This window comes from Narcine bancroftii, chromosome 4, assembly GCF_036971445.1.
Source record: "Narcine bancroftii isolate sNarBan1 chromosome 4, sNarBan1.hap1, whole genome shotgun sequence".
Taxonomy (NCBI): Eukaryota; Metazoa; Chordata; class Chondrichthyes; order Torpediniformes; family Narcinidae; genus Narcine; species Narcine bancroftii.
Genome location: NC_091472.1, coordinates 237564230 through 237587715, shown reverse-complemented (window position 1 = coordinate 237587715; position 23486 = coordinate 237564230). Strand labels below are relative to the sequence as shown.

The 23486-nt window shown below is 43.6% G+C and overlaps 1 long non-coding RNA gene across 1 annotated transcript; it reads right to left on the bottom strand.

The window, feature by feature from the left end:
• Positions 1 to 13163: 13163 nt before the first annotated feature.
• Positions 13164 to 23235, bottom strand: LOC138761743 (uncharacterized). Its single transcript, XR_011356482.1, has 3 exons — positions 23104 to 23235; positions 15732 to 15860; positions 13164 to 13505 (listed from the first exon to the last, which is right to left on the bottom strand). It is a non-coding gene; the product is annotated as an uncharacterized lncRNA (long non-coding RNA).
• Between the last annotated feature and the right edge of the window lie 251 nt (positions 23236 to 23486).

The window sequence follows — 23486 nt, the reverse complement described above, 5'->3', positions numbered from 1 at the left end:
ACCCTATTGCTCATCGTCTGCACATGGGTACAGCAGCGGCCAAGAACTTTTAAAAATCCGTCCCATTTCAATAAATAAGGTAAACAAGAGAGACGGCAGAAACTGGAAAAATGGAACAGTGCACAGAATGCTGGAGGAACTCAACGAGGCAGGCAGTAACCGTGGAAGGTGATAGGTAACATTTTGGTCCAAAACCCTTCAACTGGAACAGCAAGAAATAGACAGATGTGTGAATAAAAAATGGTGTGGGGAGGGGTGAAGGGGAGGAGCAGAGGTTGGCAGGTGATAGGTGAATGCAGGTGGGATGGAAACAAAATGTAAGAAGTATGTAGCTGATAGGAAGTTGAGACTGAGATCTTAGTAAGATACACTCAGATAGGAAGGAAAGGGGGTTTGGATCTTCCAACCTCAGCATATCAACCTGGATTCTGTGTTCTAATCCTCTTGAAATGAATGTTAACATTGCTCTTGCCTTTCCTTGCTACTGACTCGCCCTGTACGTAAACCTTTAGGGAATCCTGCACAAGGACTCCCAAGTCGCTTTGGACCTTCACTTTCTGAATTCTCTCCCCATATAGAAAATAGTCTACTTCTTTATTGTTTCTACCATAGTACATGACCATATACTTCCCAACGCTGTTTTCCACCTGCCACTTCTTTGCTCTTTCTCCCAACCTGTCCAAGTCCCTCTGCAGATTCCCTGCTGCCTCTACACTACTCGCCCCTCCATCATTCACAAATGTGGACACAAAGCCATCAATTGCATCATCTAAATCATTAAGATGTAATGTGAAAAGAAGGAGACCCAACACTGACTCCTGCGGAACACCACTAGTCACCAGCAGCCAACCAAAAAAAGGCCGTCCTTATTCCCACTCGTTGCCTTTTGCTAGTCAAACAGTCTTCTATCCACGCTACTACCTTTCCTATAAAACTATGTGCTCCTATATTGTTTAGCAGCCTTGTGTGTGACACCTTCCTAAGGCCATCTGTAAATCCAAATAAACAACATCCACTGACTATACTCCTCCATCTAATCTTAGACTCATTTCCTCTACTGTGTGATGCTTTTGTCCTGGGGAAAAATTCTGACTGTCTACCCTATCAATGCCTTTCATAATTTTATACACTTCTGTCAGGTTGCCCTCAGACTCCTATCCTCTAGAGAAAACAATCCACATTTGTCCAATCTCTCTCAATAACTCATTCCTTCTTAACCAGGCATCATCCAAGTAAACCTCTCCTGGATCCTTTCCAGAGCTTCCATGTCCTACCTGCAATGGGGTGACTGAACTGCATACAGTATTCCAAGAGTAACTTAACCATTGTTTTATATAGCTCAAAATGACTTCCTTACTTTTATTCTTGATGCTCTCCCCAAAGAAGCCAAGCTTAACACATGCCTTACTTACCAATCTATATACTTGCATGGCCACTTTCAAGGAGCTATAGACCTTGACTCCCAGATCAATACTTTTGAGAGCTCTACCATTAAATGTATATGTTCCACTTCAATTTGAAAGTGGAACGCCTTATATTTGTCTGGATTAAACTTTATCTGCCATTTCTTTTTCCTTAACCTGTATCTTCTCTCTGTCTCTCACACAAACACACACTCTCTCTCTCTCTCTCTCTCTCACTTCCGCTGACACCAAACATAAATTCCCTCTTTTGCCCTTGAGTGATCCTATCGCCTTCCTTGTCATCTTTTTAAAAAATATAAATATAAAATGCTGTGAGCTACTCTTTAATCCTGCTCACCTTTCTAATGCCCTGCTTGAGCTCTTTCCTGCAATCTTTAACTTCCTCCAGGGCCCTATCTGATTGTAGCTTCCTGAACCTCACATGTGCCTTCTTTTTCTTCTTGACTTCTCTCATTGTCCAAAGTTCTCTTCCCTTGTCATCCTTATCCTTCTTCACACTGAATGTGCTGGTTCTGGCCAATTAGTTGGCCTTTAAGCAACTCTCACATGTCTCACTAACAGCTACTCCCAATTCACTTCCCCTGGCTAAGTCTAAAAAGCTGGAGGACCTTACTCGTTCTGAGTTGACCCTGTGCTTGGCCCTCTTTGACTGGTTATTGGCATTGCCAAGTGCAAGGAATTAGCCCAAGGGACCAGATGGAGTTTATGTTTAATGTCTCCTGCCAAAGATTGTACTCTCTACAGCACTGAAGTATCAGGTTAAGTTTGTACCCACATCCCTGGCATGGGTTTTGAAGCTATGACCTTCTGACTCAAGCAAATGTACTACCAGTCGAGCCAAGTCTGGCAGTTGCATGAAGCATAAACGCAATTTACATTTCCAAGATCATCTCTGAATCGTGGTGAGCAAATGAGACAGGGCTGCCTAGTTTTGTTGAGTACTGCAAATCTCCGCCAAAATTTCAATAACAATTAGGTAGTGGAGCCGCTACCTCCCAGTCCCAGTGACCTAGGCTCGTTCCTAAATGTGCACAGTTTGCTGTCTTCCTCTGATTGTGTAGGTTTCCTGAAGATGCTCCAGTTTCCTTTCTTATTCAAAAAACATGCAGATCTGTAGGGTAAATTCCTGCTGTAAATTTGCCGCGTGCAGTCGGGTGGTTAGAGAATCAGGATGGAGTTAATGGCATGTAGAAGACAGCGGGAAGGAAAGAAATAAGTAGGGGAGTGGTAGATAATGGGGATGTGGGGCATAATTAACGGATATGCGGGAAGTATAAAATGGCATTAGTGTAGGATTATTGTAAATGGATAATTGATGGACAGCACAGAACATACAATATACCAATAAGAACCTCCTCCACATCAATCTAACCGGTCCTTCTAGTTCATAACCCTCCAATTTTCCTTTTGGGTTGAGGGGCTGGATGACTCTGTTCCACAATTCTACTCTCATTGGTCACATTTTGTCAGTGTTCATAGCTATAATGATGGTTACTCTTAATGATTAACTTTGGTGAAGGATTCTCACTTTGTCTCAGGTAGACTTGTTCACTACTTTGGAGCAGAAGGGTAGAAGGAAGGTGTAAGGAAAGATCAGATCAGGTACTGTTTATTGTCGTGGAATAAAACAACTGTAATATTACATGAAAGTGCATTTAGTCTGCCATAAAAAATTCGCCATTAGCATTGCCTGGTGCCCCTTACAGTCAGTGAAATAGAAGCAAGAGAGTCCCCTCAGTCACTGAGTCTCCATGGATATACCTCCAGCACTTCCGCAGCCTCTGCAGCCACACAAGACTCCAGTTCAGTTCAAACCATTGGCAACCAGAGTTCCAGATCCAAACTTCCGACCTTCAGCACCGAGAGCCCTTTGAGTGTCATTCGGGAGCCCTTCTTGCCATCAGCATTCTCTCCAATGCTGGTGCCATTACCTGTTCTAATGAGTTCTCATCCTGATGTGAGTCCTTTGACCTCAAGTCAGTAGCAGTTCACAGCCTGTTTGAGTTCCTCATCCACCAAACTCCCTGCCCGACCTTAGCCGCAGCATCCCTTGCTGGTCTGCCACCATGGTCACCACCCTTAAGATAATTTCCTCTGTTTCTTCTTCTCAACAGGGGGTGTTCTCCCCATTGCTGGTTCCATGGCCCAGTCTGCTGCTCCCCCGAGTCTGCAACCCCTCATGAATGCTGCCAAATACTGGTGCTGCCATTTTGGCCACAGACCCAAGATTTTACTTAAAACAATGAGCTCTTTTAACAGGCCATTTAATACCTGTATGGGCTTTCGGTAGTGGGACTGGGCGGTAGCACCCCAAGTGGAGTGCAGTATCTTTGCTCCCCGTTCTGTCTGGGTCTGCGCCAGTGGCAGCTCTGCTGTTACAGCAGCTCCAGTACTCCTGGCATTTTTTCTAGGTTGGGGAAAGTTTACAAAAGGTGATGTGCTAGCATGCATGGCAGAAATAAATTCTTGAGTGTCATCAATGCACAAACAAGCACTTTGATGAATTCTCTCACATGAAGCCACAGTCCCACAGATCATCAGAAATAATTTTAGGCTTAGTGAACGGGTTGGGAGAATTATATGGAGAGGCTGGGACTTATGTCCTTGGAGATTAGCAGGCTGTGGGGGACCTCATAGAGATTTGTAAAATCAGGTTCAAGGTTTCTTTTATTGTCATGTATAATACTTTAAACATGTAATATATATACTTCAAATTTTGTCTGCTGCAAGGCAAACAAAGAGTAGCCATGAGCATTTCCAGGCACCCATAACACTAGGAGGGAGAGGAGCAAAAGGGTGTCCCTTTACAGAAACTGAGTGTCCGTGGATTCACCTCCAGCACTCCCATACAGACTCCTGTTCAAACTATCAGCAACCCGACCTCCAGATCCAAACCTCCTATGAGATTAGAAAGCCTTCAGAGCCTGAGGCCCTTCAGAAACCCTTCTAACCCTTAGCAGCCTCTCAAATCTTGGTCCCAATACCTAGTTCCCATGAGCTAGTCTCCAGCAGCCCGCAGCCTGTGTGGGTCCCCCACTAATGGTTGCCATTTGGTAGGGCCATATCCTAGGCTTCTCCTTCTCAATCAGGAGTGTGGAGGTGTTCTTTCTGTTTCTGGTGCGCTGTGCTGGTCTGCTGCTCCCCGGGAATGTGCATCCCCTTGTGATGTGCTGCCCTGCACAGTTGCCAGCATCTTAGCCACAGATATCTGTGGTTGCAGGATTTAAGGAAAACACCATCATTTTCTGTAACAAACCATTTAAATCCTCTAAGAATCTATCAGGACCGAGCAATAGAACCCTGCAGAGCAGTGCCGTGTCTATGCTCCCCTCTCTCCTGGGACCACACCAGTGCTAGCTCTGCTGTTACAGCTGGTCTGGCAGTATCGTCATTCTCAAATCATGGTGGGTCATAAATAAAATAAATGCAGTAAAACCTCATTAGAACGTGGTAGTTGAGGTCCAAGATTTCATACCGCATTACAGCTGAGTTGTGGAACAGATGCATATATATCAGAATGCCCATGGATAATCAAACCCAAATAGCCACCCTCCCTGCTGCTGACAGCCCTGTCCCCCCGGCAGGGGCTGTCAGGGCTGGAGCGGCCGGCACGGGACTACGGGGCTGGGGCGGCCGGCATGGGACTTCGGTGCCCTAAGTCCCTGCGCCAGGGGTCTGTCGGCAGCGGGGAGGGGGGCTGTCAGCGGCTGCCCCTGCCCCGACTCAGGAGCTGGCGCTTGCTCCGCGGCACCTCTCCCCGCTGTGGACCTTTCAGATGGCAGAACACCGCCTTCAGCGCTGCCACCTGAACATCCCTTCGCAGACACCCGCAGCCGGCTCCAGAGCCGCATTCTTCAGGCAATTCCACCTGAGAGCAGCATATCACTAACAATTTCAATGAAAGAAAGCAAACACGTTCTTTTAATATTGGTATTCTGAATTTTAATCAACTTATTTGCAAAGTTTGTGGTCCACAGACACCTGCTCTATAAGCAATTCCGCGGATTAACGAATTGCGTTCTAACGAGGTTTCACTGTAGATGTAGTATTTTCCCCAGGGTAGGGAAATCTAAAACTAGAGGCCATGAATTTAATGGTGAGAGGGGAAAGATGTAAAAGGGTCCTGAGGGGCATCTTTTTCACAGTGTGTGGTGGGTATATGGCCATCGAATCGAGCTGAGTTACAATTGTTTTTAAGTTTAGTTAACCATTATCGAAAGCACATCCCTAACATGTCAATACTGTGTAACCCACTCAACCAATTGTTAAAAAAAAAGACCAGAAGTGGTGCTGGAGTTCTGAAACCGACAAAGTTTTCAATCACTTGAAGAAACTGCTGACTTCAAGGGATGATGTTCTTGTTCATTACGACCCAGACAGGGAAGTGACCTTTGCTGTTGATGCTTCACCTGTTGTTTTAGGTGTGGTTTTGTCACAAATCACAGAAAAAGAAGAACAACTGGTTCCATATGCTTCTTGTACCTTGGCAGCCTGTGAATAGAACTGTGCACAACTGGAGAAGGAAGGACTGCCCATAATCTTTGGTCTTATGCGATTTCATGAATACCTACGTGGTAGGAAGTTTACTTTAGTGATGGACAATAAACCATTGAGCTTGATCTTAGGCCCCAAGTGGTGGCAAGAATTCAAAGATGGGTAATGGAGCTCACGACGTATGATTATGACCTAAAGCATTGTCCGGCAGACAAGAACGGCCATGCGGATCATTATTGCGCTTATCTCTGCCTGAGACAGAACAGGTGGAAGGGAACATTAATTGGACGGCGGAGCGACAGCAATCAACCAGGAACAACTTCACCACTTGCCTATTGCAGTGAAGGCTATCAGCAAAGAGGTACAGAAAGAGGCTTAACTGTCGAAGATTCTACACTTCACCTTGAACGGGTGGCCTGAGGCCGAAAGTATTACCCCTGAGTTGAAAACTTATCACAGGCGGTGAAATTAAATATCAATTGAAGAGGATTGCCTGTTGTGGAGAACAAGAACAATCATCCCCAAGAAATGTCAATCGGCCATGCTAAAAGAGCTCCACACCAATAATCCAGTAATGGTCTGGATGAAGGCACTGGCAGGCATGCATGACTGATGGCCGTCAATGGACAGTGACATTGAACAGATGGTGCAGAGATGTCACATCTGCTAAGATATGCAACCAAAGGCACCCATCCTAACCCATGGAAATGCCCATCACAACCATGGCACCGAATTCACATCGATTTCGCTGGTCAAAATTTTTTGGGGGAATATTTTCTGATCATTGTGAATGCATACTACAAATGACTTGTAGAATGTGGTCAATGACAATGGGGAAAAAAAAACACAATTGAGGCACCACGAGATGTGTTCGCAGGGTATGGATTACCCATAGAACTGGTTTCAGATAATGGACCTCAATTTGTGTCAAATGCTTTCGAACAGTTTCTGCGAGGCAACAATGTGCGGCACATATTATCTGCACCTTACCATCCTAGTACTAATGGGGAAGTGGAGTGCTTTGTGCAGACGTTTAAAAAAAAGCAATGAAAGCAAAGAAGTCATTTAAAATATCATAGACCCATAAAATTACAGACTTTCTGTTATCATACCGAACACCACACTCCACTATAAAATGTACGCCGGCAAAGGTGATGTTTGGACGCAACTTGAGAACCCAACTTACTGCAATGCACCCAAACATCAGACTTCGGATTCAACAGTCGATATCCTCGAGTAAGAAAACAAGAGGTCTGGAGATCGGACAAAAATTATTAGTAAGTATTTATGGGAGAATAAAGAAACATGGATAAGAGGCGTGCTCCTAAAGAAACTAAGTCCATGTTCATATTTGGTACTAGTGGGGGACAAGGTATGGAAATGACACATTGATCAGTTAAGAGCAATGGAGGAGTCCATTTTCGTTTCGTTTGCAGACGATCCCCTGGACGTTCCAGTTTGGGCACAACCCAGTGATAATGCCCCTAAGATAGCCTGGGTACTGGTGGCACAGGAGCAAGATGCTGGTCAAATACTGGAAACACACCTATAAATGCCAGCCAGCCAGTGAGAAGAAGTCATCTGCTCCAGAAGAACTGAAAAGTCGTACTCCAGCACAGTGTTCTGATAAGATCCAAGAGAGAAAGACACCCTCCAGTACATCTCAAAGACTATGGGCAGCAGCTTAAAGACTTTGTATGTTTCAAATAGCACAGGATTTATAGTTACATATTAGTGGAAGTTATAGTTAAATTCTCTGTAGTGTTAACATCATTAAATTCTATGTATTCTATTTTACCTTTATACTTATTTACCAGCAAGCACAAAACATTTTTTTGAGGGGAAAGAGTGTTATGGGAACATGCATGCATGCATGACATCAGGTACATGGAGTGTTGTGGGAATGCACATGCACGGGAGACATCAGTAATGTGGTGTGCATTGTGGGGAGAGCTTCAGTTTGGTGCCATTTTCGAATGAATAAAGGCACATTTACTGTTTCTCTCGAGTGATGTTATTTTCAAAGGGAAAATACACAACAAATATACCATGCATTCTGTTGTGCATTCCCACCACCTTTCTTAAGGGAGTCCTCTTGAGTCCTCTGCTGGAGGACAAACATCTGGCACTTCATTTAATTCATAGATAAACCTTATTCAAAATAATGGACAAGAAATACACTCAGCATGTCATCCAGCCTATTCACCCTGAGTTCTCTAGGTTCTGTATATTTGGAAACAGACAGAAGATGCTGGAATGCATAGCAAAACACAACCTGCTGGGGGAAACTCAGCAGGTCGAACAGCATCAGTGGGAGAAAAATATGTTTCTGGCTGAAACACTTCATCACAGTTCACTGCTGTTGCTTGGCCCGCTGAGTTCAAGATTTAAAATTCCTTTTATTGTCATGTGATGATACACAAAACTCATCAACCTTTAGCAGCTGTAAAGGCACAGAAAGTGGAGCCAGCACCATAGCCTGGCGTTCTTCAGCAGATTGTGTTTAGCTATACATTTGTAGTGTCCACACAACTGATACTCAGGTGACCTCTTAGTAGGATAAATATATCAAGCATTTAAGAGGTGTTTTACATATAATTTAACTCCTCGATGTCTAGTGGCAGCAGGATTTCATCCTGCTGTCCTTCCCCACAATACCTTGGCATGGACTGCACCAAGTTTCATTTGGGTCTCTCCAGACATACTCATGCAGCCTGCAATGTGACAGGAGTCAGCATTCCTTCATGGACATCTCATTGTACTGGATAATCTTCCAGCAGCAGTTGATGTTATTCTTGGTGTGGATCCCTTAGAACAGCCTCTTATGCAGCTGTTTGGATTAACTTCAACAAGGACCATCTCAGTCTAATTAGGCAGTTCAAGTGCCCAGGAATGCAGAAGGCTCTAGACAGTAACAAACACAGCCAGGTTCATCATAGACTCCAATCTCCATTCCTGACATCTTTGTGAGGTGTTGGCTCAAGAAGGCAGCCAACATCATAAAGGACCCCCCATCACCCTGGTCACAACCTCTTTCCATTGCTACTTTCAGGCAGAAGGTACAGAAGTCTAATAATCAGCACCTCTTGGTTCCAGTTTCTTTCCAACAGCTATCCAACTCTTACACCAAAATCATGATCTGAACCCACACCACAAAAGGACTGTCTGCACTGTTGCAAGTCTCATTTTTTAGCACTAGGATTACCATGAATATTTATCATCTATCTGACAATGTATGTGGCAATAAACTCATTACTATTATTATCCTTTCTCAGGCTGTCTTTACAAATACATGATCTATAAACAGCCAGATGATTGTCCTTTCACAGTGTTTCGGGGTGCAGTGTGTATTGAGGGTGAGATGCCGACGAGCTGGCAAGGATCTGACATGGAGGTCTTCTCTCACTGCCAGCCAAGTGACCTCTGGTGCCTGTTAGTGAATTCTGGCAATAAACCATCTACCAAGCCAGTGACCCGGTTCAAATCTGGTGCTGTCTATAAGGAGTTTGTACAGTTTCCTCTGGGTTCTCCAGTTTCCTCCCACCCTCCAAAAACCTACGGGGTTTGCAGGTTAAATGGTGTATTTGGGTGGTGCAGGGTCGCAGGCTGGAAGGATGTATCGTGCTGTAACTATAAAGGAAATTAAACTAAAAATAAAAACAATTATTTTGGCATTTTGATCCAAAACCATTGCTCAGTGCCCATTATGCCCTTCTCCCACAATGCCTGCAGGACATTCTGAGCTGACCACTGCCATTTTCCTTCTGGGACCAGGGCTCATTTCTCTACTTACCTCCCTTTAAATTACACCCAACATTAGCCACTGAGCTGGTGACTAGATGGGTTCAAGCTATAATTTCATTAACCCTTTGCAAGTCACATATCATCGAAATGTCTTTCACAAAATAGAAAAAGGTATTAGTGGGTGATCACTTTAAACATGTCAGTGTTGAATATGAGATAGAAAAACCATTAGTGGTCAGGTAGTGCTGTAACGTGTCAGAACTCCATCACAGTAAGTGATTCCTCACTGTGTCAGATCGGGCTACTTTACTCCCCTATGTCGCCTGAACATGATTACTTCAGGGGAAAAAAGTACAAAGGTAGTGTGAGAGACCAGTAACACTGAGATCAGTAACACTGATCATTGTGTGAGATCAGTATTACTGATCTAAAAGAAAAGTGAGGATTGTGAGAGATGAGAAAAACTGACATTGCAATATGAACATGAAGAAATGAAGAAAATAAAATTGATACATAAGTAAATGAATGAAGCCAGTGCAAACAACATGAGACATGGATATTAGAAGGCAGGAAGCTGACACTGTCTGAGTAAGATAAGAATCTCCTAGAGAATCAGCAAGTTCATTAACTGAAGGAGATAAGGACAGACAATTGATGATAGAAGTAGAGTTAGTCTGAACGAGATAAGGGTCTCCTAGCCTCAGATAGAATTAGCAAGGCTTGCATAAATAATTAGAAAACCTTAGACAGTATTAGCCAGTTCTACATATATAATTAGTAAGCCATACACAGATTTATCAAGTTATGCATATTTAATTAGTAAACCCTAGACAGGATTAGCGAACTCTGCATATGAAGGGACTGTAGCTCTGAGAGTTGGAAAGGTGTGAATGGGGACAAGGGCAAGGTTATGAATAAGGACAATGGGGATAATGACATGAGAAGACACCAACAGGATACCCCCTGGTCCTCCAAGTGCACAGAAACAGCACGTAGGCAGGCAGGATTGCCTAATGTCAAACCTCTCCAGCAGGAGGCAGAAGAATGTAAGGGGGGGGTTATTCCTATACTGAGATAAACTGTATAAAAGTTGAGTGAGCCCCAGTGTATGTGTGTATTCCCATGGTAAGGGGAAGCACCCAACTTTGCATTGTTGTTTAATAAATGTTCTTTGTTCTCAATTTTTGTCTCGAGCAATTTCTTTAAAGGTAATTCTGTTTCTAACTGTAGGATTGTGATGATTTGGAGAGGTGGTAGGTGAGGGAAAGAAAAAGTAATGCAGAAGAGATTGTGAGTAGATTCTTTGGCTTGGCTTCGCGGACGAAGATTTATGGAGGGGGTAAAAAGTCCACGTCAGCTGCGTAGATTAGGCAGAGGGAATAGTGTTGTCTTCAAGGGCTCTGCAACTGTACATGGATCTAACAATGAAGAATACTGTCAGTTCAGGTAAGTGGATGCTGCCATCCTTGTCCTTCGCCAGGGAACCTCTACTGCCCCCGCCTACTCAACCAGGGAAACTTCATCCTTGAGTGCCCTGCGATATGAATCTCTTGGTTAAATGGCTGGCATCGTGTACGAGCTGTGAGATGTGGGTGTGAGGCTTGCATCAGTGTGTGAAGAACCACGGCACAGGTGAAATTGGGAGATTATTGGTGGGTCAGTGATGGGATTGTGTGCATCAATTAGTGTTAGGGACTTGTGGAGCAAGTGGCTGAATCTAGCATTTGAAACTGCATTTAGGCTTAAGTGCAGTTGGGGAAATAGTCTGCTCCTTTGGGCAATATATTCAGAGGTCTCGCTGCCTGGTGCATGCCAGAGAAAAGCTTTCAGCTCTTTGAGGATACAACTCATCACTGCTCCTCCAGTTCCTGCCCTCAGATCCAGATGTTAAGGTGACAGGTCAATGAGACGGCCACACACACCAGTCACTATAATGAGTGGACGCAGCTCTGTGCAATCCCTGCGCTCACATTTGATCGTTATCCCAGTTTTGTCCTGAGAAATGTAATAATTGGAGCAAGTGTTGAGTGAGACAAATAAAGAATTAATAACAATATCCTCACATCCTCTTATTTCCTTAACCTTGAGAATGTTTTAAAGGCATTCAGCATCCCTGGTTAAGAATGTCATTGGAGGAGTGGCATTGAACTTGCCCGAGCAACACAAACATAGCTTAGAAATGAAGGAATCTGCTCACAGGTCCCTGTGAAAAATTTCATATTGCATCAGCAATGAGCTGAAAGACATGGATAGTAACTTTACCATCTTTATTTTACACGTGTTATCTTATTTCCCTTTCATTTCTCTTCCAGACAATTCATAAAAGCTGCTCAACTTATACTGAATTTATTCAAAAGATACAAAGGTTCAAGACCCTGCTGCTACAATGACACTTACTGTAACCATGGCAAATGATTTACAAGCATATCAGTTAGGGCTGTTAGACTGCAGCCATGTAACGGCACAATCAACGAAATTTGCCGTTACATGGTCAGCCTAAACAAAAGTGCAGGAATATTTAGTCAAGTCACCGCAATTTATCCTGCAAGAACCCTACTACTCGTCAGGGGAAGCCTGCGGTCTAAATTGCACCGCAAAACTCACCTCATGAATTCGACATCCAGCTGATGTCTCAGGCCACATTGCTCCACATAAAAGTACCAGGACTAACGCACACAGGATTTAAGGCATGCAGTGTAAACGACCACAAGGTGAGTAATTACGTTAATTTATGTTAAAATTTTCAGATTTTTCCAACATTGCTCTCTAAAAAACACTAATGTGTATCTCAGCCGTCACAGTAATCTTGTTTCAGATCCAGCTCCTTGTCTATGTAGCCCCTTTCAAATTGCAGCACTTGGGTAGCCCTCCTGGGACCCGGGTGTGATTACTGGGCAAATGGAACTCGGCGATTTAAGGGGGACCCCGCTCCAGCGATGATGTGGTGAATGCCGGAAGTTAAGAATCGAAGTCCAAATGGCGAATGGGTAGGATGTTCAGATGCTGCCTGCAGCAGTGTTGCACGCACACAAGTGCTGACTTCACCGGAATAAGCGGGTCGGCCATTTTCCTTTACAAATCAGCCGTGGACGAGATCTAGGCAAGTTTTACTGGGTTCTTTGACTTCCTCTGAGGTAGGTTAGGGACCCAGTTGGGTTCTGACGGGGTTGACTGGTAGACCCTTTCAAACTGCCGCGTAACTGGGGCGCTAACAGTGCAAATTGCCCGGTTAACCCCATTTTATATGGCAGTTTGAAAGGGCCTAAAAATGGTTTTAGTGGAGAGATATTTAGTGGGGGAGGGGAGATGTTCAGTTATTTAGGTTCCCTGACTCCTATTCAATTGTGCACAAATGGGTAGATAAGTTAACTTCCATAAACTTTAGTTTGATAGTTTCCTGCTTGGGCATAGAGTTAAAGACAGAAGACTACAGCAGCACAGTTAACATCAAATCTCATTTATTTACAACTCAGATTGAATATAAAGTACTTGCATCATTATTGCATTAGTCAAGTGATTATAAGTTTACCTATCTGCTGATTAAGCACATGTCACTACTTCCTCAAAAAGTAACAAATCTCTTACTTTCATGAGATTTATGTTCGCACAATTAATGTGAGATTAAAAGTAATATCTGGACTGTAGGGAAGTTAGGAAAGTTTGAAGGACCAGATTATTTTTACTGCCCTTCATTTTTGTATGTTAACATAGTGACACAAGTGTTACATCTGCAATTGTACAACAAATTAATTGTCCATTAAGAACGGTGCTGCAGGCGAGGATTTCTTGCTCTCACTCATTACCTCACAATGTTACAGTGTTCAGCATTGCCTCTTGAATCATCTATAAAGTTTAATTTCATTCTTAGTCATTATGGATGAGACAGTTGATTATTGAATAAGATCCAAAATAAAACATCTGTGTTACATTAAGATGTTCAGACTATTTTTAAATCCTCAGTGATCTCCCAGACCATTGCTTAAATTAATTGAAATCTACATGAACAGAGAGATCAATTCATATTTTTTTCTGAAAATTGCAACATTTTTAAAATTGGACATATTTGAAAAATCTCTTTTTATCAAAGCCATGGTTTGAAACTAAAGAAGCATGGATGACAAGCGAGGTGGAGCAGTTAGTCAAGAGGACGAATTAAGCGTTCTTAAGGTTTAGGGAACAAAAATCAAGCAGGGCTCTTGTGAACTATAAGATAGCCAGGAAGGAACTTAAGGAGGGCTTTATGAGAGCAAGAAGGGAACATGAGAAGGCCTTGGAAAGTAGGATCAAGGAAAACCCCAATGTGTTCTACTCACACGTGAAGAACAGGAGAAAGACTAGAGTGAAGGTAGGACAACTCAGTGATAAAATAGGGAACATGCCTGGCGACAGAGGAGGTAAGGGAGATCTGTAATGAATATTTTGCTTCAGTGTTAACTAGAGAGAGGGTCCTTGGTGAGGTCAGTGAAGAACAGATTAATGTGCTGGAGTATGTAAAGTTAAGAAAGAGATCGTGTTGGTAATTCTCAAAAACATTTGAATTGATAAGTTCCTGGGAACAGATTGGATACACACCAGGTTACTCTGAGAAGTAAGGGAAGAGATTGCTGGGGCATTGACAATGATCTTGTTATCCTCCCTGGCCACAGGAGTCATACCAGAGGATGGAAAGAATGTCAGATATAGTTGCCCTGTTAAAGATAGATAATAGGGATAATTCTGAGATTTGAGGACAGTGAAACTTAAGTCAGTGGTGGGTAAACTATTGGAGAGAATTCTTAGGAGTGGGACTTAGAGCATTTGGTGAAGCATAATCTTATTAGGGATAATCAGCATGGTTTTGTGAGGGGCACGTGGTGATTCAGGATTATTCAAGGAGGTGACAAAAGCAAATTAATGAAAGTAGAGTGGTGGATGTGGTACATAACGATTTTAGTAAGGGTGCTTATCAAGATTCCCCATGGTAGGCTCATGCAGAAAGTCATTAGACTTGGAATCCGTGGAAACCTGACCCCGTGGATTCAGAATTGGTTTGCCTACGAAGATAGAGTGTGGTAATAGATGGAGTGTATTCTGCCAGGAGGTCAGTTCTGACCAGAGGTGTTCTGCAGGGATCCCAGTTCTTTGTGATTTTCAGTGATGAATGAGGAAGTAGAAAGGTGGGTCAGTAAGTCTGCAGCTGACACAAAGGTTGGAGGAGTTGTGGAGTGTGTAGAAGACAACGGGATATAGATAGGATGCAGAGTTAGGTAGAGATGTGGCAGATGGAGTTCAATCTGGAGAAGTGTGAAGTGATGCATTTTGGAAGGATCAACGTGAAGATGGTTGATTTCCCATGAGTCAGTCTCTCATCTCTATCAGCTACAGCCTGTGTGGGTCTTTCGGTTGCTGAGCCCCTTGCTAATCTGCTGCTGTTGTCCCCTGTAGAGCTATTTCCCAGTTTTCTTTATCTCAGAGTGGCAGTGTTCTCCTATTCTGGTGCCTTGCAGCAGTCTACTGATCCCCCAGAGGCCACAACCCTTAGTGGGCCACTGCCAAGCATGGGCACTTCCATCTTTGGCACGAATCCCTGTGTTTCAAAGATGTTGAAAACAACATGGTCAGACCCTTTCCAGAGGCCATTGAAAAATCTATACGAGGCCATTGACATCATGACTCAGCAGAGGAGAACTGTGTCTCCAAACCCTGCTCTCCGGGTCCGCACCAGTTTAACTATTAAAGCAGTTCCAATAGCACCACTTTAGGGTCCTGAGTTTCTACTCATCAGAGCTGCCTGACCTGCTGGGTCCCTTCGATTTCATCTTGTTCTTGTGATCCAATCCATTGCATGCCCTCTGCAGTTTTTGGTCTATTTTGTCCTCGCTGTTGCTGACCCACTTGGTAATGAGCCACACAGACACTGGAGAGCATTGGAAGCTGATACCCTGGCTGATAGTTCTTTTCCCAGGCCTGGCCTTCAGGGATATGTTCGAGATGACTCAGCAGGGAAGTGTTTACAATTTTGCAAATCTGGAGGCGTTTTGTGGCAGAACCAAATGGGACATTTAATTCTCTTCCTACCTCTGAACTCACCCTATGATCCTTCTGTACTCAATAAGACAGACACTGGAATCTGGAGAGATTGATAGCAATGCTCCTTTGATGTGTCTTTTTGAAGAAGATGAGAATTTCCAAAGGATTCCTCTGTTTCTTGTTCTGGAACTGAAAAATTATAAACAGAAAGCCCTGGGATTAATGATAGCAGGTCAGACAACATCTGGAGACAGGCATAAGTTTATGTCTCATTTTAATGGGAATTCATCAAACCTGGAAACGCTGGAGATAAAGCAACAATTTAAAATGCAGAGATGGTGGCGTATGGAGAAAAAGGGATGTCTATGAAAGGGTGGAAGGCAGGAATTGTTAAATGACAAAATGATGGAGAAGTGGGGGGGTGGTGGGATTGCGGTTAGCGCCGTGCCATTTCAGTGCCAGTGACGCGGGTTCGATTCAGTTGCTCTCTGTTAACGGCTCCAATTTCCTCCCACTTTCCAAAGATGTACAGAGGATGCAGGTTAATGGAGTTTATTTAAGAAAAGGATGAGAGACAAAGGACAGAAGATTGCAACGGAGCATTGCAGCACAATACAGGCCCTTCGGCCCATGATGTTGAGCTAACCTATGTAAACCTACTCCACAACCTTCTCTATTTTACTTGCATTTGCCTATCTCAGAGTCTTTTGAATGTGCCTCCACCACCACTCCAGCAATACATTCCAGGCACCCAACACTCTCTGAATAAAAAAAAACTATTTCTGATGTTTTCCCTAAATTTTCCTCCACTCACCTTAAACAGATGACCTCTGGTATTTGCTATTGAGGGCACAGGAAAAAGACTGTCCCCCTTATCTAATCGTATATACCATTATCTTATTCTTACACAAAGAATGACGTGGAGAATCAAAAAGAACTTTGGTTTTGTAATCTATATTCTCTTAGAACGCCTTGAAAAAGTCTTGTGCGCTCCGTGACAGACTAACCATATAACCATATATAACCATATAACCACTTACAGCACAGAACAGGCCAGTTCGGCCCTACTAGTCCATGCCATAACAAATCCCCACCCTCCTAGTCCCACTGACTAGCACCCGGTCCATACCCCTCCAGTCCTCTCCTATCCATGTAACTATCCAGTCTTTCCTTAAATGTAACCAATGATCCCGCCTCGACCACGTCTGTCGGAAGCTCATTCCACATCCCTACCACCCTTTGCGTAAAGAAATTTCCCCTCATGTTCCCCTTATAATTTTCCCCCTTCAATCTTAAACCATGCCCTCTAGTTTGAATCTCCCCCACTCTTAATTGAAAAAGCCTATCCACGTTTACTCTGTCTTTCCTTTTTAAAATCTTAAACACCTCTATCAAGTCCCCCCTCAATCTTCTACGCTCCAGAGAAAAAAGCCCCAGTCTGCACAACCTTTCCCTGTAACTCAAACCTTGAAATCCTGTCAACATTCTCGTGAACCTTCTCGGCACTCTCTCTATTTTGTTTATATCTTTCCTATAATTTGGTGACCAAAACTGTACATAGTACTCCAAATTTGGCCTCACCAATGCCTTGTACAATTTCATCATAACCTCCCTACTCTTGAATTCAATACTCCGATTTATGAAGGCCAACATTCCAAATGCCTTCTTCACTACACCATCTACCTGAGTATCAGCCTTGAGGGTACTATTTACCATCACTCCTAAATCCCTTTGTTGCTCTGCACATCGCAATAGCCTACCATTTAATGCATATGACCTATTTAGATTTTAATCAAAAATAATTTTAATTAATAGAGTCATAGAGTTCAGCAGCACGGAAATAGGTGCTTCAGCCCATCCTGTCCACGCCAGCCAAGCTAAACCCATTTGTCTGCGTTCAGCCCATATCCCCTCCAATCCTTTCTTATTTACAAAATAAGATATTCCTGTAACTCTTTGAATGATGCACTAAACCAACCTTTACAACATTTCTATACTGGAAATAAAACAAATTAGCCCATATCCTAAATGAAGTTATTCTTGGACTGTAAAAGATCAAAGGGTGCTTCACAGGAACATTGTGCAGCTACATCAGAAATTATAAGGACATGTAACCAAAATTTGATCGAGCAAAATTTTCTGCTCAGTTCAGTGAGGAGTTGGAAGAAACCTATTTATTATGATTAATAAGGGCTTACAGAGACGGAGGAAGCTATGAAGAAATGTATGCAAATCTTACAGGCCGGCAGAATATGTTGATCAGGATTTTTAAAATGTGGGATTTTTGCTTTATCTAACAATAAGGTAAAGGATACATCAGCAAACAAGGTCTTGTTGAATCTTTATGAAAATACGTGGGTGTTCTAGCATTGCATTCAATTCAGACATCAATTCCAGATTTCAGATCTATTGTCAGAGTACATACAGTGTACTGATTATCCAAAATCAGATTTTCCAAAATCCTCATTTATCCAAATTATTTTCAGAGCCAAACTGGCCAGGATCCTCAGACCTCCAGCACCAGCAGCAGCAGCCATTGGGCCCCTGGCACCCCCAGCAGTGGACCTCGGGCTCCCGACAGAGGCAGCAGGGGACCTTGGCTCCTGGTGCCCCCAACAGCGGGCCTTGGTCTCCCGGCAGTGGCAGTAGGGGGTCTCAGGCTCCCAGCTGTGGCAGTGTGGACCTCAAGCTCCTGGGCAGGAGCAGGACCCTCGGGCTCCTGGCACAAGCGGAGCCTCAGTGGGGAAGTATCGGTGATCGGTGGTGACCAGCATTTTTTTTTTGTGAGAATTAAACTTTACTTTAATGCTTAAAAAGCCTTGTGTTGATTTGCTGTTGCTACTGGACTACTTTAAAAAATGACCGGTTCTCCAAAAAAGAACGTTTATCCGAAACGGGCCTAGTCCTGACTGTTTTGGATAATCGGAGTTATACATGACATTATTTCGGGCAAAACTTTATTAATCACTTGTTTAATTGATGTCAGCTTTGATTTCATTGCAGGCATATGAGGGGAAAGAGGCAAGCCACGTTGATGGACTATTGCAGTGCTGGAGGGTCGAAGTCAACACAACCAAGGTGAGGGTGAACAGAAGAAAATGGAAGCTACAGCTATGTCAGCGTCCAACATTGTGAAGGATGCAAGGCATTGAGCCAATTGGGACAGCATCAAATCTGGAGCATTAAACAGCAGGTGAGCCGAGATCAATAAAAGCAAAGGCATACTTGGAAACAATTATCTCAGAGATTCTTCTTCCAGATTGTTGGATAAATATTTATTATTTCTCCCATTTAGCAGTGACATTTGAGAATGTCTCGATGATAAGACTTTGGCTTTTTCTGTTAGTAGTGTTCATTTTGCTGATTGCACTATTAGCACTGGGGATTTTCATATTTTTTGTGGACAAACCTTCAGCCTCATTGTTCTCTTAAGTAAGAGAAAAGTGCTCAAAGAGCAGCTGGAGGGGTTTAATGGGTCAGGCAGCATCCGTGGAGAGAAATGATCTGTCAACCTTTCGGCTCAGGACCTGTTTTCAAGACTAAAGTGGGGAGCAAGACATTCCAAAGCAGAAAAAAAGGGTGAGAGGGAAGAAGGGAGAAGGGATGGGGAGGAGCCAAGAGGTGATAGAGACTGGACTGAAGAAAATGGGTGAGGTGGAGTCAAGTGGAGGAAGGGACCACTGAGGTAGGAGAGGGTGAAAACAGGGCTGATGAAAAAAGTGGGTAGAGAGAAGATGAATACAATGGACACAGAGAGGGGAGGTTACCAAAAATTGGAAAATTCTTTGTCCATGCCTTTGTGTCTGAAGCTATCCAAAAGGAAAATGATTTTTTGTTCCCCAAGTTTGTTTAGTCTCACCTTTGTGAGGGATGAGATGGCAAGACATGGTCCAATGGACTCAAATACATATGGTGAATTTTTCATTTCCACAGAAGCACAATTCAGGGGTGATAATAAAACCCAACTGAAACTATTCCCCCTCATGTGGGGCCTCCAGGTAAATGATACCTCTAGGATGGGATGGAAGCTCTGAACTTTGGTTATTTGATCAACCCTCTGCCAGACAATCTATTGGCATCAGAGAATGATGAATTTTTCACATTTGCTCATTTCATCTTTTTCATTAATTTGGTTTGGGATTCAGAACCCAATTGACAAAATACCAACCATTATGTACATACAAATATTTAATGAAGAGTCATAGAACCCTACAACATGGAGACAGACCCAAAGCCCACTTTGTCCATGCTGAACAACATGCTCTTCTGCTTTAGTCCAACCTGCTTATACTAGAACCAGTCCCCTTCAATCCCCTCCCATCCATGAAATATCTAAGAGTTTCTGAAAGGAAGCTTATAGATCTGCTTCCATCACATTGCCTGGCAGTTCATTCCATGTGCCCACCACAATCTGAGTGAAGAACTGTTCCCTCTCATTCCTTCTAAATCCCACCCCCTCACCTTATAGTCGTGCCCTCTGGACTTCTCCTGCTCTCTGAAACAGACTGTCACTATTCTCATTATATATGCCCCTCATGATTTTAATAAAATCCCCTCCCAACCTCCTATGCGCCAAGAAAAACGTCCAACTTTTCTATTCTCTTACAGTAACAACATCCTTAATCTCTGCAACAACTTTGTAGACCTCTTTTGTACCCTTTCCAACTTTATAATATCCTTCCTGTAGCTAGGCAACCAGTAGTGCACATGATATTCCAAGTGTAGCCTCATCAACATGGTATCCCAATTCTTGTATTCATTGCCTGGACTGATGAAGGCAAGTGTCACAAAAATTATTTTCACTATTCAGTCCAGATGTGTTGTCATCTGTAAAGAGCAAAGTACTTGCATCCCTGGGTCAATCTGCTCCATTGAACTCTTTGGACCAATGTTTTGTGTTAAATTTTGGGGGGAGGGGGGAGGAGTTGGTGGGTTGACTTTTACACAGGTCATAATTTTGACTGTAATAAATACCTGTATTGTTCAAATTGTCAGGAGCTTTGGGAGCTTGGGTGGGTGAGTGAGGGTCCACAGTCAGGGCATTAGGAGCTCCACAGAGCAGGTGGCTGGGGCCTAGAAGGGAGTCTGTGGCATGGGCTTTAGGAATTTGGATGGGCAGGAGGCCAGGGTGAGGGTCCACAGTTGGTGCTTTGGAGGTTGGGACAAGGATCTATGGTTGGGTCATTGGGAGCTCTGGTGAATAGGTGGCAGGAGGTGCGTCAGGAGCTCAGATGGTTGGCAGGGTATGGCAAAGATCTGCGGTCAGGGCCCAGGGCTCAGTGAGCGTGAGGTTGGGGTGAGGATCCACAGTCGTGGCTTTGGGAGCTCAAGTGGACAGGAGGCTGGGGCAAGGATCCAGAGTTAGGGCATCAAGAGCTCCGGTGAGAAGGTGGCCAAGGTGAGAATTCGCAGTTGGGCATCAAGAGCTCTGATGGGCGGCTGGATGAGGCAAGGGTTCACAGTCGGACATTAGGAGCTCATGGGCGGATAATTGGAGCCAAAAAAAGTGGGGGAGGTCCACATCTACACGGGTCATAAGAAAACGCAATTTTTTTGGCTGATAAAGGGGGTTCAACTATTACACAGTATCGATGATTACTCAAGTATATATGGTAGGTCCTGCCCTGGTTTAATTTTCCTAAATGCAGCAAATCACACTTCCCAGAGTTGAACTGCATCTGCCATTCAGCTCAGTTCCCCATTTGGTTTAGATCCCTTTGCAAACCCAGATGTTCAATGAAATTGTGAGAGATAGCTGTTTAAATTCCAAGCTTTCTTTATTCAAATCATTTGAAAGAATCAGTTTTAATTTATGCTCTGTGCCAAATTGCCCATTTTTTCAGAGCTTTGTGGGCAGAACATTATACTTTTGGGATGTTTAACAGTAAAAAATATAAAGATTTGGAAATATTCAGTAATTTTTCCATCCAGTTCAGGACGCCAAGGAAAGTATTTGACTCAGTGAAAATTAGTGGGAAAACATATTTTATGATGTGGAAATGGTTTGGTATAACTTACAGGATCACTTTTCCATTTTTATCCCTCTGTATTGGATTGTTGATCATAAAGTCTGTCACTATACATGACAGATTCCCATTAGTGATTCTATTCATTTTAGTGTGAAGCTTACAAAGCAATCCCAAGAAATTAGATTTGTGAAAGGCTAACTGGTGAACCACAGGATAAGGTAAATAATCTGCAGAAGAGGTTCATCAGGTTCACCTGGGTCTTCCCTGGTTTGGACAGTATTAGTTACAGTGAAATTTGCATTACAACATCTGAGGCTGAGAGGACAACTAATGTAAGTTTATAAGATTATGGGAGACATCAATAGGGCAGTCACTCAGAGTCATTCTCCAGGTGTAGAAAAATACAAGACTTGTTCTCACCCTCAATAATTTTTCCTTTGGTCCATCCTCCTTTCTTCAAGTCAAAGGAGTAGTCATGGCCACTTGCACGGGTTCCAACTACGACTGCTTTTTTTTTGGCTATGTGGAGCAATCCATGCTACAAGCCAACACAGGCTAGACTCCACAGCTCTTCCTCTGCTACATCAATGACTATAAAAGTGCTGCCTCCTGTACCCATAATGAGCTTGTCAACTTTATCTGCTGCAAACTTTTATCCCAACCTCAAATTTATCTGGTCCACCTCTGGCAACTCTTTCTTGTTTCTCAATCTCTGTCTCTATTCAGCAAGACAAACTATCTACAGACATCTTTTATATAAGACCTACGGGGTTAGTAGGTTAATTGGTCAGATGGGAGCATTTGGGTGTTGCAATCCCACAGGCCAGAATGGCCTGTTACTATGCTGTACTTCTAAAGTAAAAAGAAATAAACTCACCATGCCCAGAGATAGGGTTAACCCTAACAACTACATCACTTCTAACCCTGTCTCCTGGAACGATTCTACTACTTTCTCTTAATTCCTCCACCTCCCCTGCATCTGCTCCCAGGATGAGGCCTTACATTCCAGTAGATCTAAGAAATCGTCCTACTTCAGAAAATGTGGCTCACCCCTGCTGCCATCAGGTTCATCCTGAACCTCCATCTCCTCTTCTTTCCGTGCATCTTCCCTGGCTCCCTCCGCCCCAAGATGTAACAAGGACAGGATTTCCCTTGTCCCCACATATTACCCCATCAGCCTCCTCATCCAACAAATACTTCTTCTACCTACAATGTGATCCCACCACCAGATATCTTTCCCTCCCTGTTTTCCATAGGGATCACTCCCTTAGCGACTCCCTTGTCCACTCATCCTTCCCACTTATCGCCCCCTCAGTATCTACCTGTTACTGGACGAAGTGTTGTACTTGCACTTACTCCTCCTTCCTCACCACTATTTGGGGTCCCAAACAGTCCTTCCAAGTGAAACAGCAGTTCACCTGTGAATCTGATGAGGACATTTACTGCTCCCGGTAAAACCTCACCTACATCAGGGAGATTGGATGCAGAATGGAAGATCGCTTTGTTGAGCAACTTCACTTTGCCTTCTGCAACAGCAAGGATGTCCTAGTGGCCAGCCACTACAGTTCCTCACCAATGCCATAATGACATGTATGCCCATGGCCTCATGTACTGCCAAGTTGAAGACACCTGCAAATTGGAAAAACAACTTTTATTCCATCTCATCAGTCTCCAATGATTCAGCATTAATCTTTGGCTTGGCTTCGCGGACGAAGATTTATGAAGGGGTAATGCCCACGTCAGCTGCAGGCTCGTTTGTGGCTGACAAGTCCGATGCGGGACAGGCAGATACGGTTGCAGCGGTTGCAAGGGAAAATTGGTTGGTTGGGGTTGGGTGTTGGGTTTT